This window comes from Kogia breviceps, chromosome 2, assembly GCF_026419965.1.
Source record: "Kogia breviceps isolate mKogBre1 chromosome 2, mKogBre1 haplotype 1, whole genome shotgun sequence".
Taxonomy (NCBI): domain Eukaryota; kingdom Metazoa; phylum Chordata; class Mammalia; order Artiodactyla; family Physeteridae; genus Kogia; species Kogia breviceps.
The window spans coordinates 828,131-842,858 of NC_081311.1; the positions used below are offsets into that span (position 1 = coordinate 828,131).

The following is a 14,728-nucleotide window of genomic DNA, read 5'->3' on the forward strand; positions in this document are numbered from 1 at the left end:
GCCCCTGGCAGTGGAAGTGCGCAGTCCTAATCGCTGGACTGCCAGGGAATTCCCTAAAGACATTTTAAAAAATGCAACAGAATCAGACTCAACTACAACACAGATTTTGGAATTACCAGAAAGGGGGTTTAAAATAACTGTGATGGAAAAAGTGGACAAGATGCAAGAACAAATGGATAATATACAAGCAGAGTGATGGAAACTCTTAGAGTCAAAAGGAAATACTAGAAATCAAAAACAGTAACAAAATGAAGAATGCCTTTGATGGGCTCATTAACAGACTAGACACAGCCAAGGAAACAATTAGTGAGCTTGAAGATACGTCAACAGAAACTTCCAAAACTGAAACGCAGAGATTAAAAAAATGAAAAAATTACAGAACATCCAAGAACTGTAGGACAATTTCAAAAGATAAAAGGTACATGTAACAGGAATACCAGAGGGAGAAAGAGAGAAGAGAGCAGAAGAAAAGTTTCAAGAAACAATGGCCAAGAACTTTGCAAAATTCATGACAGACACCAAACCACAGATCCAAAAGCCTTAGAGAACACAAGTAGGATAAATACCAAAATGTCTGAACCTAGGCACAAACTGCTGAAAGCCAAAGACAAGGAGAAACTTTGAAAGAAGGAAGGGGGAAAAAGTCACCTCATCTATAGAGGAACAAGGATGAAAATTATGTGAACTTCTCGACAGAAACCACATGAGCAAGGAGAGAGTGAAGTGAAATCTTTCAAGTGGTGAAAGAAGAAAACTGAAACACCAACCTAGAATTATGTATCCAGCAAAATCATCTTTCTAAAGTGAAGGGGAAATAGACTTACTTGGACAAACAAAACTGAGGAAATTCATCACAGGTAGACATGACCTGAAAGTAATGTTTTCAAAAGTTTTTCAGGGAGAAGGAAAATTATATAGGTCAAATATCTGGATATAAATAAGGGAAAAATGATGGAGAAGAAATAAATGAAGGTTAGAAAAATGAACTGAAAAGTTTTTCAATAAAAGCAACATTTATGATAAAACTGTAATGAACCAGAAACTGATAGGTGCTCCCTGAGCACCTAGGGATAATCCCAACAAGCCTGCAGGTGCCCCACCCAGGCGTTCACTCCTGCACCACCCCTCCCCCTCAAGAGTGGGTGGGGGTGGGGCTGTGAATACAGTAAGATGTCACTCTCATGATTGGGTAACATATGGCAAAGGTGAAGGGATTTTGCAGATGTAATGAAATCCCATAATTAGCTGATCTTAAGTTAATCAAAGGGGGGTTATGCTGGGTAGGTCCGACCTTATCAGATATCAGGTGAGGCATTTAAAAGAGGATCTAAAGGTCAGAGGCTGGGAGCAAAGGACTCACGCGCACGCTCGAGCTCGCTCTCTCTCTCTCTCTCTCTCTCTCTCTCTCTCTCTCTCTCTCTCTCTCCCTCTCTCCTGTTGGCCCCAAAGAAGCAAGATGCCATGAATTCTACAGCCACAAGGAAATGATTTCTGCTAACAGCCTGAGGGAGCTGACTGACAGACCTTCCCTCCTGGGGTCTCCAGATGAGACCCTGTGCAGAGGACCCAGCTCAGCTGTCCCGACTCCTGCCCCGCAGAAACTTGACACAGTGAACGGGTGCTTATTCTAACCACAAGGTCTGTGATGATTTGTTACACAGCATAGAAAACCCATACATGTCCTTGATATTACAAACATGTCTGTGTGTGTATAACGAAATGAAACGTGTCACTCTAAACATTTTTCCCCGCTCTGATTTTTTGGTATAACGTCTAGGGTAAGGATCTAATTTACAATGTAATCCAAATGGTTAAACTGTATGAGTAAACCTTGTCCCCAAGTGATACTGTGTGGTCAGTCTATCTGCCTGTCCCTCCCTTCCTCCCTCCCTCCAATAATCAGCCTTATCAAATATTTATTTCACTTAACGTATTCAAACAAACAACTCTTAACATTTCCTTAATTTACTGTTTTCCCGGGTTTTTCCTGTTTTCTTATCCAATAATATTTGGATTTATGTTTATCCTTCCTATGTTCCTTCAGCTAATGGCATAGTTCTGTATTTTATTTTGGACTGAAAAGCTTTCTTTATTTTTATTACTTCTTATTTAATAGCAACAACTTTGAATATCACAGAATATATGTATTGGAAAAGTTACACACCACGCACACCTTTGCACCTCATCCTAAAGCTAGCCCCTTCTTCGTGGGGGAAACACTAGCCCCTCCCACTAAGGTCGAGAACTTGGCAAAGATGCCCATTATTCCCATGTCCACGTAACCTTATATCGAAGATACTAGGGAATGAGATCAAAGCGAGAAAACGACCACGGGTATAACAGCTAAACGGAAGGCAGGGCTGCCTGCATCCACAGATGATGTGACAGTGCATCTGGGAAACCCAGGGAATCAATGGTAAAACTGAAACAAACAACAGAAGAATTCAGGGAAAATAGCAGGATATAAAGTTAACATACCAAAACCAACAGCCATCATAAACACAAACAATAGCCAGTAGGAAGATGCGTTGGGAAAGAAAACCCCATTTATAACAGCAACGTAAGGACAGGTACAAGTTAGGAATACATTTTAGAATGTGACAATTTTATAAGAGAAAAGTGTTAAGACATTCCTGGCAGAGACAAGAAACAGACGTGAATCACGGGAGAGCCCTCTCTGGTCCTCAGAGGGTGACTCAGCACCATAAAGTCAGCAGTTCTCCCCCAGACGATGCCAATAAGTGACCCGCCCACACCCAGCTCGACTAGATAAGTTGATTCTAAAGTTCATTCGGAGGAACAAACTATGACTCAAATCCAAATACAATTTTTAAAGAGAATGATATGTTCGTCTACAATTAAAAAAACAACAACAACTTTTGTATGGCAAAAAAAACTAGCAAAATCAAAAACTGTCAAACCGATTGAAAATATCTGTCATATATATCACAGATGAAGAGTTAATCTTCCTAATATTTGAAGAACTCTTAACATCCGGGAAAAATAAGGCAAAATATGAGAAAACCCAAACAGAGCATCGCAAAAGAGAGCTCCGAGCGACCTTCTGTGCGCAAGGAGGTCACCCTCTTCCTGGACGGGCGCGGCCGGGCTCCCGAGGTGTGGCAGGGGGCACCTGGCCCCCAATATCCAACCTGAAGCCAAGAGGGAGAGACTACCAGGGACCCAAAGTGCGGAGGCCCTGCGGGACGAGCAGCCTCCCCGGTCAGAGGCAGCAGGGCCCAGGGTGGGGACGGGACTGAAAGACAAACCGTGACCCCAGGCCAGCAGAGCGTGAGCAAGGCGCGCGCATCGCATCCGACAGCAGCGGCGACCCTCAGCAGAGGTCCCAGCTCTCGCCGAGCGCCCCCTCCATCCCCCTCCCTCTCCCGCCCCAACCCCTCGGTGGTCACCCGGGGTGACAGCCTGGCCGGCCTGGAGGGCGGCACTGGCCACACCAGCCAGTGGCCTGTCTGAGCAACCTCCGTCCAGCATCCTGAGGGGGGCCTCTGCTTCCCGCCGGCCCGGGCTCCCCAGCTCTGTGCCCGCCCTCCCAGCCGGGGACTCGGCTGGGGACTCAGCCGAGCCTGTGCGGCCGCCCGCTTTCCCAGCCCCGCTCTCTCCACGGCCCAGAGCCCCACGTCACGGAGGGAGCCGGGCTGAGAGCCGGAGAGGGACGCCTAGGACGAGGCACCAGGGAGCCAGGGGCCGGATCCCAGCTCCCCCGGGGCCCTAGAAAGGCGTGGCCCCACCAGCCCAGGGCCCCCACCGGGAACGGAGCCGAGGCCCCTCTTCCCGCAGCACAGACTCGGGGCTGGTCCCTCGCCACAGCACGCCTCCGCCCGCAGTGACAGTCGCTTTCACGCAGCCCAGACGCCCCTACGTCAGCCACCCCATGAGGTTTTGAACCTCGACGACTAGTCTCAATTCAGACAGACGGAAAACGTGGAAAACGTACTTTGAGAATCCATGAAGCGTGGCTTCAGGATTCTGAGGGAGCTGCGCTGGCAGCACACGGGCCCGGGCCTCCACCCATCACACGGCCACCCCGACTCCTTCTTCGCTGGTGCCGTCCCGGAGGAGGCTGCAGGCCGCCAGACGGGCGACGCGGAGCCCCCCTCCACCCAGACACCGCGCACACGCGCCAGGTGCGAGGGGCGGGCCACGGAGCCCCGACACGGGAGCACCTCGGCTCGGTCCCTTGGGGGCCAGGAGAGGACAGGATGGGCCCCGCGGGCAGGGGACACAGCAGGTGCTCGAACGCCGACTGGCTGACGGCAGTGTCGTGAACCCTGCAGACACGTCCAGAAGGAGGGTCCCCGAAGGAGGCCAACAGCCCGGGGCCGCGAGTCCAACGGCTCGGGGAGGACAGTGCTGGGGGCCGCGGCGGCCGCGCGGCTGGAAGCACCGCCTCCACCCGGAGGGCCTGAGGGCGGACGCGGGGAGCAGGGGCAGAGCTGGCAGAGGGGAGGCCCTCGAGGAAAGGCCGCAGGGGAGCCCATCGGGGCAGGTGGCCGGCGGGAAGGGGCAGAAGCCGCGCGGCCGCCGGCAGGCCGCCTCTGCAGCGGGGCGGCCCCTGGGCGTCACGTCCTCCGGGGGTGTCAGGGCCGGGAACCAGGAGGCCCCCAGCCCGGTTGTGACCCTCCCCGGCCTCCCGAGATCCCTCTCCTCCGGGACCCGCCGGAAGAGGAGGAAGCCCGCCCGCTCGCTTGGCGCGGGTGCTGTCCTTCAGCCGGGAAGCACACTGTGACGGCAGGAAAGGGGCTGCGTGGCGCTGGAGCCCGGGCGCAGGGCAGCTGTGGCCTCAAGGCCGCCAAAGCCCCAGCGTCCCGGCGGCAGCAGCCCCAGCCCGCGAGAGAGCTGAGCGCACCTGCCTCCCGAGGAAACAGTGACAACCCAGGACCGCGGACACAGGACACAGCTTGTCCTTCTCAAGCACTTCCTAAACCTTTCAAACGGGAGTCATTTAGAAACAAACGAGGGCCCCGGGCTCCCTCCCCCTGCGGGCGAGGCTCCTGGGGACGCGCCCCGAGGCGTGCACCGGTCCTGCTGCCCGAGTCCTCAGGAAATCCTGCCCCACGCCACCCGCTTATCCCTGCGGAAAACCGTTTCCTTTCAAGAGAAAGGAAATCTTGTCTGTGCTGTCACAAATACTGAGGCTAAAAATAGTTCTGCAGAAGGAAGTAACGATGGGCCTTCCACCAAATGGCAAGGGCAAACCGCAACGGGCTGGGCTGCGAGCAGCGCCCGGCGCCTCGCGGCCAGGGAAGCCGAGCGGTCCGGCCTGCAGCCCGCACGCTCTGAAACCCGTCTCTCCTCTTCACACGTTGTGCCTTTAGATAAAGCTGGCAGAGTAAGAGAATCAAGACAAAATGAAACTAAGAGCTGCAAGAGAGGCTTTCCCGTGAAGGGTAACTCAGCAACATCCTCCTTTAATTAAAGAGAAACAAAAAGCCAGTGTACGTCTCTATAAATTACGCCAAAACCTCTCACAAAGATGGATACTCTGAGAACCGTAGTCATTGGGAAGGGGGGCTTGGGGGCTTTCATTACAAAATAAACATTTTCCCCTAAAGAGTGCCCTGGAACATAGTATATTTAAATGACAGTGAATCATCAAACAGGATCAAATTCTATGAAACAAAGCAAGTTTAACTTTGAAATAACGGCCTATAAAAAATGAAATTATCCACCTTTCAGGCCAGCCATTAGGGCTAAGACCAAACTGAGCCCGTTTAACAGAGACCTATCCAGCTGGACTTTAAGCAGCAGATGCGGAAGGAAACAGACTAAAAGGCTGACACCTGAGGCAGGTGTGCACATCAGCATGGAAACATACCTCAGCTTCTGACCTGAGCGCGTCCGCATTACACAGCCTCACGCATGTGCGCCTCTCCCCGGGACCAAGGCTGCCCCCTGGCACCAGGACATCCTTCCAAGACGTCGCTCTGGCTAGAACAGCAAGTGGGGCGCGCCAGGACCCCTGGCCAGCACTGCCGGAGCACAGGGGGCGGTGCCTGGGGACGCGGAGGAGGCGTGGGGCTCCTCTCGGGCACCTGGCCGCCGCTGCCCGTCCTGCCGTCCTGCCCCGCACCCGCCTCCCGCAGGCCCGCCTCCACCCTGCTGCCCCCATGTGGCATCGGCAGGTGCAAGGGCCCGCACCTAAGCTGCCACCCGGCCGTCTCCTTCCCGTCCTCCAAATCCCATTAACACGGTTCATGTGCTGTTCTCCTCCCACTGCTTCTGTTTTCTTTTTAATAGAAAGGTGCCGGAGCAGAAATAAAAGGAGAGCAGGCCACGCAGCTGGGCCACGAACAACATGCACGTGGTCCCAAGGACCTCAGACCTGACGGAGCCCTGGCCCAGAACTGCACGGGAGGGCGGGGCTCAGAGCAGCTCCGTCCACAGACGCCACAGACCCCAAACATGAGCCTGTACTTAGAAACACGGGAGGGCACCAGAGGAAACCCCGAGGGGAGGGGGGCTGCCTGGGGAAGAGACGGGGTGGAGGTCCAACTGCCCCTCTCCCAAGTTACGGCACCGATGCCCTTCTGTCTGATTTATAAGGAGGTTTCTTTTCAAAAGAGAATGACAGTCTTTTCAGAAATTTTGGGAAATTCAGCAAGAGGGGAGCCCAGAAATACAATTAAGCTGCTGTCCCCCTGGGGACCTCAGACCCATCACCACACCATTGGTGGCGGTACAGTCCCCGGTCCCCTGCCCCCGCCTTCCAGCTGGCTGTCCAGCACGGCTGCTCAGTCAGGGGGCCTCCCAACCCCATGTGACAAGTGACAGCGGGCACCCCGCTGAGTGTGGGGTGAGGAGTCCCCACAGGATTCCGGGGACAGGCTCACACGCACATCCCTCTCCAGGAGGGGACTGTCCAGGTGACAGTCGTGAGGACAGGACTCCACAGTGGCCCTGTCGGTGGGCTTGAGGGCCCCTCACCCCTGCCAGGTGGACCCAGGTGCAATACGAGAGCCAGAGACGGTCCTGGGAGGACGGGAGATGCCGTGACCTCCGACGGAGCTCTCTCTGCCTCTCTGAAGACCCCGAGGGGAGAATAGGCCCAGCCCGGCCTGGCCAGGCAGCCCCTACCCGGCTCTCCCGCAGGACACACCCCACGCTCAGCGACAGGCTTTCCCACCTGCAACACAACACCATCCCTCGTCTGCACACAAACACGGATGCTGGGGTCTGGGGACACGTGGCCAGTTCCCGGCTCTGATCACAGTGGTCTGATGCTGTCGCAGGGACCCTGGGGGGGGCCAGCCGTCCCGTGTGACCTCCCGCCGGAGCATGTGGCCTGGCTCAGGGCCAGAAGAAGCAATCTAGGAGCAAGGGTGAGACTCCCGCCGGGCTGGACTGAGGACCGTCCACGTCAGGAGGAGCGCGTTCCCGGGGAAAATTACAAAACGCACAGAGTTCAGGAGAAAAGGCAGCGTGGGTGTCTGAAGAACACGATCGCAGGTGCGTGGAAAAGTGCGAGTAGAGAACTCGCCCTGGTCCAGCCAGAGCCGGAGCCCCAGCAAGCACCCACCCTGCCACGCGGATGGCTCGGTCACAGGCAGAAATTCAGGCAGCAGGACAGTCTCTCCCAGAGGGAGCCGCACGCAGGCCCGGGAGGGGTGGCGAGGACGCAGGGCCAACACTCAATTCACTTTGGTTTGTAAACAAGCCGCATTTTACACTGGACACGTTACAGTGGGGCCCGGACCCTCCACTTCAACCTATAAAAACAAAGCAGCCCCAGCCGGGCCAGGGAGTCCTGAGCAGAAAGAAGCTGCCGTGGCCACCCTCAGCCAAGATAGCAGCAAAAAGGGGACAGACTAGTAAGACTGACAAGCCCTGAGTAGAATGAACAAGAAGAAACGGACACAGATGGTCAGCGCGAGGGATCAAAAAGGAGCTGCCGACACAGACATTAAAGTCACAAGACGAGAATATGAGCACCGCACCGACGAATTCGACCGTGCAGGTGACGTGAGCAAATTCCTTAAAAATGAAACAACGCACGGCGAAACACTTTTATCTGTTAAAGGAATTGGCTTTGTGCCAAAAACCTTCCCACAGAACACAGACCAGTGTTCCTAATTTCACTGGTGAATTCTACTGATCGCTTAAGGAGGAAACACCAAGCATCTCACACAGCTCTTTGAAAATACAGACGAGAGAATACTCTCCAATTTCTTCTAAGAAGCCAACACAACCCTAATACCAAAGGCCTTCAAAGGCACGGCAAAGAAACAACATTACAGACCAATGTCTCTTATGAATACATACAGAAACCAAGTGCAGAAATACATTTTAGAAAAAAGAATGTAACATGACAAAGTACCCCAGGAATGCAGTAGTTTGGTTCAACATCTGATAAACTGATATAATCCACCAAATTTACAGACTAAAAGAGAAAAACTACAGGACCATTTCAATAGATGCAGGAAAAGCATTTTACAGCATTCAACATTCTTTCATGGTTTCAAAAAAAAAAGCTCTCAGCAAAGTAAGAATTAGAAACTTTCTCAGTTTGATATGGGACAACTGAAAAAAAAGAAGAAAATAATAATCCTCCAGCCACCACCAGTTTTACTGATGAGCTACTAAATACTTTCCCCTAAAAGAAGAGAGGGACGTGGAGGCCCACGCTCACCACCTGCTTCACGTGGTGTGGAAGGTCCTGACTGGGCAGGCAAGCGGAGAGCGGGGTGGACAGCCCGTCTGTCTGCAGATGTGGAGCTGACATAGAGTCCTAAGGTCTCTAAAGAGCTACAATTTAGCAAGGTCACGGGATACGAGATGAACGCACAAAAACTCATTTGCATTTTTATGTAACAACAGCAAACAACTGGGATATGAAATGTTTAAAAATACCATTTACAGCAGCATCCCAAAAATGTAAATTACATACGAATACATTTAACAAAAGCCATGCAAGCCCTCTACAACCACGAAATACTGCGGGAAAAATTAACCACCTACCTAAAGGAAGTGACGCCTGGTCCACGAGCAGAGGACACAGAATAGCTAAGATGTCAGTTCTCCCCGCATTGGCCTATGGATTCAGTGCAACCCCACAGCCATGACCTCAGCAGGTTTTCTGTAGAAACTGACACACCAACTCTAAAACATGCACGGAAATGCAACAGGCCTAGGATACCCAGAGCAATCTTCAAAGAATAACAGAGGACTTGCCCTGACATTAAGACTTACGATCAAGCTACAGTCATCAAGACAGATGGTCCTGCAGTAAAACTCACTGAACAGATCACTGGGACGGAACAGAGTCCAGAAAGAGACACACAGTGATACTGTGATTTTCCACAAAGGTGCCAAAGCAATGCACGGAGGAAAACAAACTCTTATAACAGATAGCAATGAACCAGCTGACGTCCACGTGGAGACAACGCAGCTCAGCCCAGACCTCACATCACACACAAATTTAATCTGGGGTGAATGGAACCCCTAAATGCAGAGTTCCTGAAAGAAGCAAGAAGAACGTCCTCACGACTTGCTGGTAAGCAAAGATTTCTTAGGGCACAGATAGCGAGAATCACTCATGAAAGAGTCATAGATTAAGAACTTCCGGGGGTTGAAATCACCGTTAAGAAAATGAGCAGGGCTTCCCTGGTGGCGCAGTGGTTGAGAGTCCGCCTGCCGATGCAGGGGACATGGGTTCGTGCGCCGGTCTGGGAAGATCCCACGTGCCGCAGAGCGGCTGGGCCCGTGAGCCGTGGCCGCTGAGTCTGCGCGTCCGGAGCCTGTGCTCTGCAATGGGAGAGGCCACAACAGTGAGAGGCCCGCGTACCACAAAAAAAAAAAAAAAAGAAAATGAGCAGGCAACCACAGTCTGGGAGAACTTGCAAAAATGCATCTGACAAAGGACTGGCATCCAGGATACATAGAGAACTCGTACAACTCAGTAATAAAAACGAACAGCTCAGCAAAAAAAATGGGCCAAAGATAGCAACAGATACTTTACCCGCCCCAACATACACGAATGGCTAACAAGCCCCTGAAAAGATGCCCTACAATCATCAGTCGTCAGGGAGACACCAAGCAAAGCCAGCGAGGTGCCAGCGCACAGCCCCCGGAAGGGCTAAGACTACAAAGACCTGAGCCCCGGGCAAGGGTAGTGGCGAGGAGCAAAACAGCGTCCACAGCGATGGCGGGACGGGGTGCGGGGTCGGGGGGGAGATGCCTGCATCGCTTGGGAAAAGAGCCTCGGCAGTTTCTGGAGAAACTAAAGCCACACCCACCCCATGACAACCGGGTTCAACTCCCAGGCGGGGCTGCCAAAGAGAGGCGAGAACGTGTACTCACAAAGAGACCTGCACGAGGACGCTCACAGTGCCTTTGCCCCTAACGGCCACACGTGGAAACAGTGCAGGTGTGTGTCTCCGGGAGAAGAGCCAAAGCCACCACAGCGCAAGGGGAACTCGGCAGAGCCTCTGCCCGCAAGACAGGGAGGAGCCCGGCCAGTGTTGGGACTCCCAGCGACAGGCTGAGGCTGACCCAGCAGGAGCACAGGTGGGACCCCTGATACGACGTCCTAGGATGGGCCAAACTAGCCACGGAGGTGAAATCAGAGCCCACCCGCCTGCGGTGGAGGAGGGCAAGGGGGACCTCATTTTGACAACAGTTTGGGTTAAACATAAGCATCCGTCAAAACTCAGCGAATGTACGCTTAAATGTGCACATTTCACTGTACATAAATTTTATATCAAAGAAAGAACTAAAGCAATATTGAATTAGAGCAAATGATATTCCTACTGAGGTGTTTAGAGGGAAGTATACTGATGTCTGCAAGTGGCTTTGAAATGCATAAAAGACAAGAATGATTGATGGATGAATAGGTGTGTAATAAACGTGTGATAAAACAAGCCTAGTGATACGTTAAGGACAGAATCTAAGTGGTTGACAAACGAGTGATAATGAGAAAAGCTTCAACTTGATTGCATTCGTGAAATTTGTATAATCAAATGTTGGAAAAGAGTTTAAAAGGAAAACTAAAGGGCCGAAGTTGATGGTCTCCGAGGTCCTCTCTGTGACTTTCGCCACAGAGCATGGCCAGCTCCAGGACAACAGATTTTGCCTTTCTTCTTCTCAAACTGAATGAACCCTCCTCTCACACCAAGCAGACACAGCCTGACCTCTGGGCAGGTCACTTGATAAAGCTGATCCAGCCCCAACCCAAGAGCCACCGTAAGTCCCCACCGGGAGGAGAGCACCGCCGGGGGAGTGGGCGTCTTTCCGGGCAGGGGCCCTCTGCAGCCCATGCTGGGGGGCGGAGGGAGCGGCCCCCGTGAGCCTGGACAGCTGGGGGCCGAGGAGGAGGCCGGGAGCCACGGAAGGAAGGACAGTCAGGGTCACGAAGCGTCAAAGCCCAACATCCTGCCTGCGGCCATCAGACATGCTAATTCTGAGTCTCTCGGGAGAGTTCTGAAAATTTTAAATTCAAGTCCGAAGTAACTTAAGTCTAAAAATAGGGCCGCTGTAAAATAAACACATGCAAAATGTTTCCAGCTTCTCCCTTCCTTCTCACTGGGAATCACAACGGCGCCAGGCCCTGAGCAAGTGCCGACTGTCACAGCCCCACCCCAAGCCCCGCGGGGTCCCCAGGCTGGAGAGGGACAGGGCTACAGAGCCGGGGGTCCCCTGAAGCCCCCAGCTGCAGGCACGGCTGGTTCCCACGCACAAGCACCCGCCAAGCCCCGGCTTTCCCGCTGGGCACAGCAGGGGGAGTCAGGCCGCAGAGGAGGGGGCGCGTTGGCCCCAAAGGGCCGGCTGATGAGCAGGGGAGACGCGGCAGCCCCCAGGGGCACGGCCCCTCGAGTCCCCCCGGCCCACCACCAGCACTGGCCCACCTAAGCCCACTCGGCAAGAGGGGCGCCAGCTCTGTGCGCTGGAGGCCCTTTCCCGGGCTCGGGGAAGGCAGACCCTCGACGGCGGCCGACCTCCGAGGTCAAGGGCTGGCACCCTCCCCTTGATCGCCCCTGGCCCCCTTGGTCCCCGCCCACAGGTCCCTCCTGTGAGGGAGCCAGATCGCCCCAGGGACTCCCGGGCGCTGCCCCTCTGACTCCTCCCCCAGCTGAAGCCAAGGAGCCCCGGTGGCCAGACCCCGGTCTTCGGTGGCCCTGCCACCAGCGCTCAGCTGAAAAACCGCAGGGCCGTGTGCGCTCAGTGGAGGGGCACCCACACGAGCCCGCCCGCTGCCGAGAGAGGGGCCGCTCTCCACACGAGCGCCCGCTGGGGGCGAGAGAAGGGATGGCGAGGGCGGCCGATGTGTGGAACGGGGGCCGGGGGAGATCGGGGGCCGGGCCTCCCCACGTCCCACGACCGTCTGACCAGCCCGGCCCGTGGGGCTCCCGCCAGCGCACGGGAGGCCCTGCCTCTTCCCCGCATCGTCCTCTCGCGGCCTCTCACCCCACACGCGGGGAAATGCGTAAACCAGCCGCGCGCTCGCCCACCTGCCCCGCCGGCCCCCAGCCCAGGACCGCCGCTGTCAGCACCGCACGGCATTCCTGGCGGGAAACCACGGCTATCACCCTGCGCCACCCCCGCCAGGGTGGCTCTGCACGCGCCCTCGAGCTACCGGGAGTGCTGGGAGACGGCTCAGAGCCCCCAGAGCCCGATGCCCGACCCCAGGTCCAGAAAGAGTCAAGGCCCGGGGGACGGGGGCGGCAGGGGGTGCGGTGGGAGTCTCGCACAAGGCCTTGGGTTCCTCCACCCCGAGGGATGCCCCAGCAAACACAAAACACCCGACGTGCAGTCCGGTCCCGAAAGAGACAGCACACAACTGCTGAGGGACAGGGGGTGTCCTGGGACTGTGTTCTGGGCAGGAAAGGCAGAGCAGGGCGCCCTGGGTGGGGTGAGCCCCTCGGCCAGCCATCCAGTCAGTGTGAAGCCCTGGGGGCCAAGGACTCCCTGCCTCTATCTCCCCACCCCGCCCTGGGTGATATGGTGAGTGTAGCTCAGTTTGCAAGGCTGCAGCCACTTTGCAACCAGGAGGCGAGACAGACTGTGGCCCAAACCAACCTAGCGTGGAGACAGTCACATGAGCCAGGAGATCCCACGTGGACTCGAGCATCTCCAAGTCAGGGTTCCTGCCCCTCTCGCCCAAAGCTGCCTGACTGATGGAGAATACGGCGCCCAGAGTGCACTGTTACAAGGACCCCGAACCGTGGAAGGAAAGGAAGGCAGGTGGGGAGGAGGGCACATGGGCAGCTGGAGCACAGGCTCGAGCAGGGATGCCGGGTCGGTCCCGCCTGTGCCCGCAGGACATGGGGTCACCGACGCCTTGTGACATAGGGTGTGTGCACATATGCGTCTGTGGAAGGGTGGCCCGGCAGGATCTCACCCCACCGCCGTCCCCGGCAGATGAAGCCCGCACGAACGTGCCCTGCAGACGACACGCCAGACTCAGCATCCCACCCGCTGTGTCCCCAGAGTCCCCCCACCCCCCGGGAGGCAGGAGCCTTCAGAACCCACTCAGACAAGGCCTCTCCTTCTGAGGAATTCTGTGCAGACATCGGCTTTCTGAGGAGCCAGGGCCCCCTCTGGGGAGCGAGACTGCAGCTGGGTAACAGGCACCGGCTGAGTCACCGATCCCCCTAAACCATGTGAATCCGTCAGGACTAGATCTGATGCACGGAACGGAAAACCCGAAACACCTGTCACACAACGCAACCTGGAGGCCACACCTGGGGCGCCCACCTCTGCCCGGCCAGCCTGGCTGGCAGCCTCGTCCTCAGGGCTGGGCGCCCCAGGCTTCCCCCGAGTCTCAGCAGAGAGGAGGTGCTGAGCGGAGCCAGCTCCCACCGGAACCTTGACGGCGTCCGTGGCCCCGGCCCCCTAGTGCACACACATGGAGGCTCGTGACCACTGCAGCAGCGGGACGGCCTCTGAGATGGCAGGCTTCACCCGGTCCAGCTCTCAATGTAGGCCTGGAAAAAATCTGTGCTTTCCCCAAATCATGGTTTTGTTTTCAGAGGAATCAGATGGTCAGTACAAGACAGAGCCCCTCCTGTCCACACGTTCCCGAACAAACAAGCACCGCCCGCTGCTTCCAGCCAGCACAGCCCTTCTTCTGGCCACCCGGCCTCGCGGAGAACGCTGCTCCAGACCAACGGCCTCTCGTGTTATTCACGATGTGTCCTGCAGCAGACCCTGCCCCTCCAGGACTGCTGAGCCCCAAGAGAATGCGTGACCTCGTGTGACCTTGCCCCAGCCCCTCAGTGTGCCCTCACCTTAGTAAGCCTCAGTCTTCCCTGAGGTCACCTGGAGGCCACCTGACGCCCACCTGACGCCCAATCGCCCTCCCCTGGGAACCCCCTTCCCACCAGCTCACTCTCCAGAGCGACCCTTCCGCACTCCCACCCTCACACTCTTACTTAAAACCCCCAACAGGCCCCCACTGCTTTGGGGGGGACTAAGTCAACACTGCACCAGTTCACAGAACGTGCACCGCGTCCCACGGCCCAGGCGCCCAGCCGAGTGCTGGGCTGCCAAAGCACAGAGGCCGGGGCTGGGGGAGGGTGGCCACGCGGGCAGCGCAACACCGAGGTCCTGGCCCTGCCTGGAAACCCCTCCCCCTCCAGGGCTCCCTCAACCTGCAACGCTCCCTGCCCAGACCTAGAACAACCCCTGGACTCAGGACATCCGGACCTAGAGCATCTCTCTAGACCTGGAGCATCTCCCCCTACAACTACAACATTCCTCCTCCACCTAAAAG

The 14,728-nt window shown here is 55.7% G+C and overlaps 1 protein-coding gene across 3 annotated transcripts in view; it reads right to left on the bottom strand.

Moving 5' to 3' along the window:
* The window catches only part of INPP5A (inositol polyphosphate-5-phosphatase A), a 178,437-nt gene that overhangs the window by 127,261 nt on the left and 36,448 nt on the right, over positions 1–14,728 (bottom strand). The window lies entirely within an intron of this gene.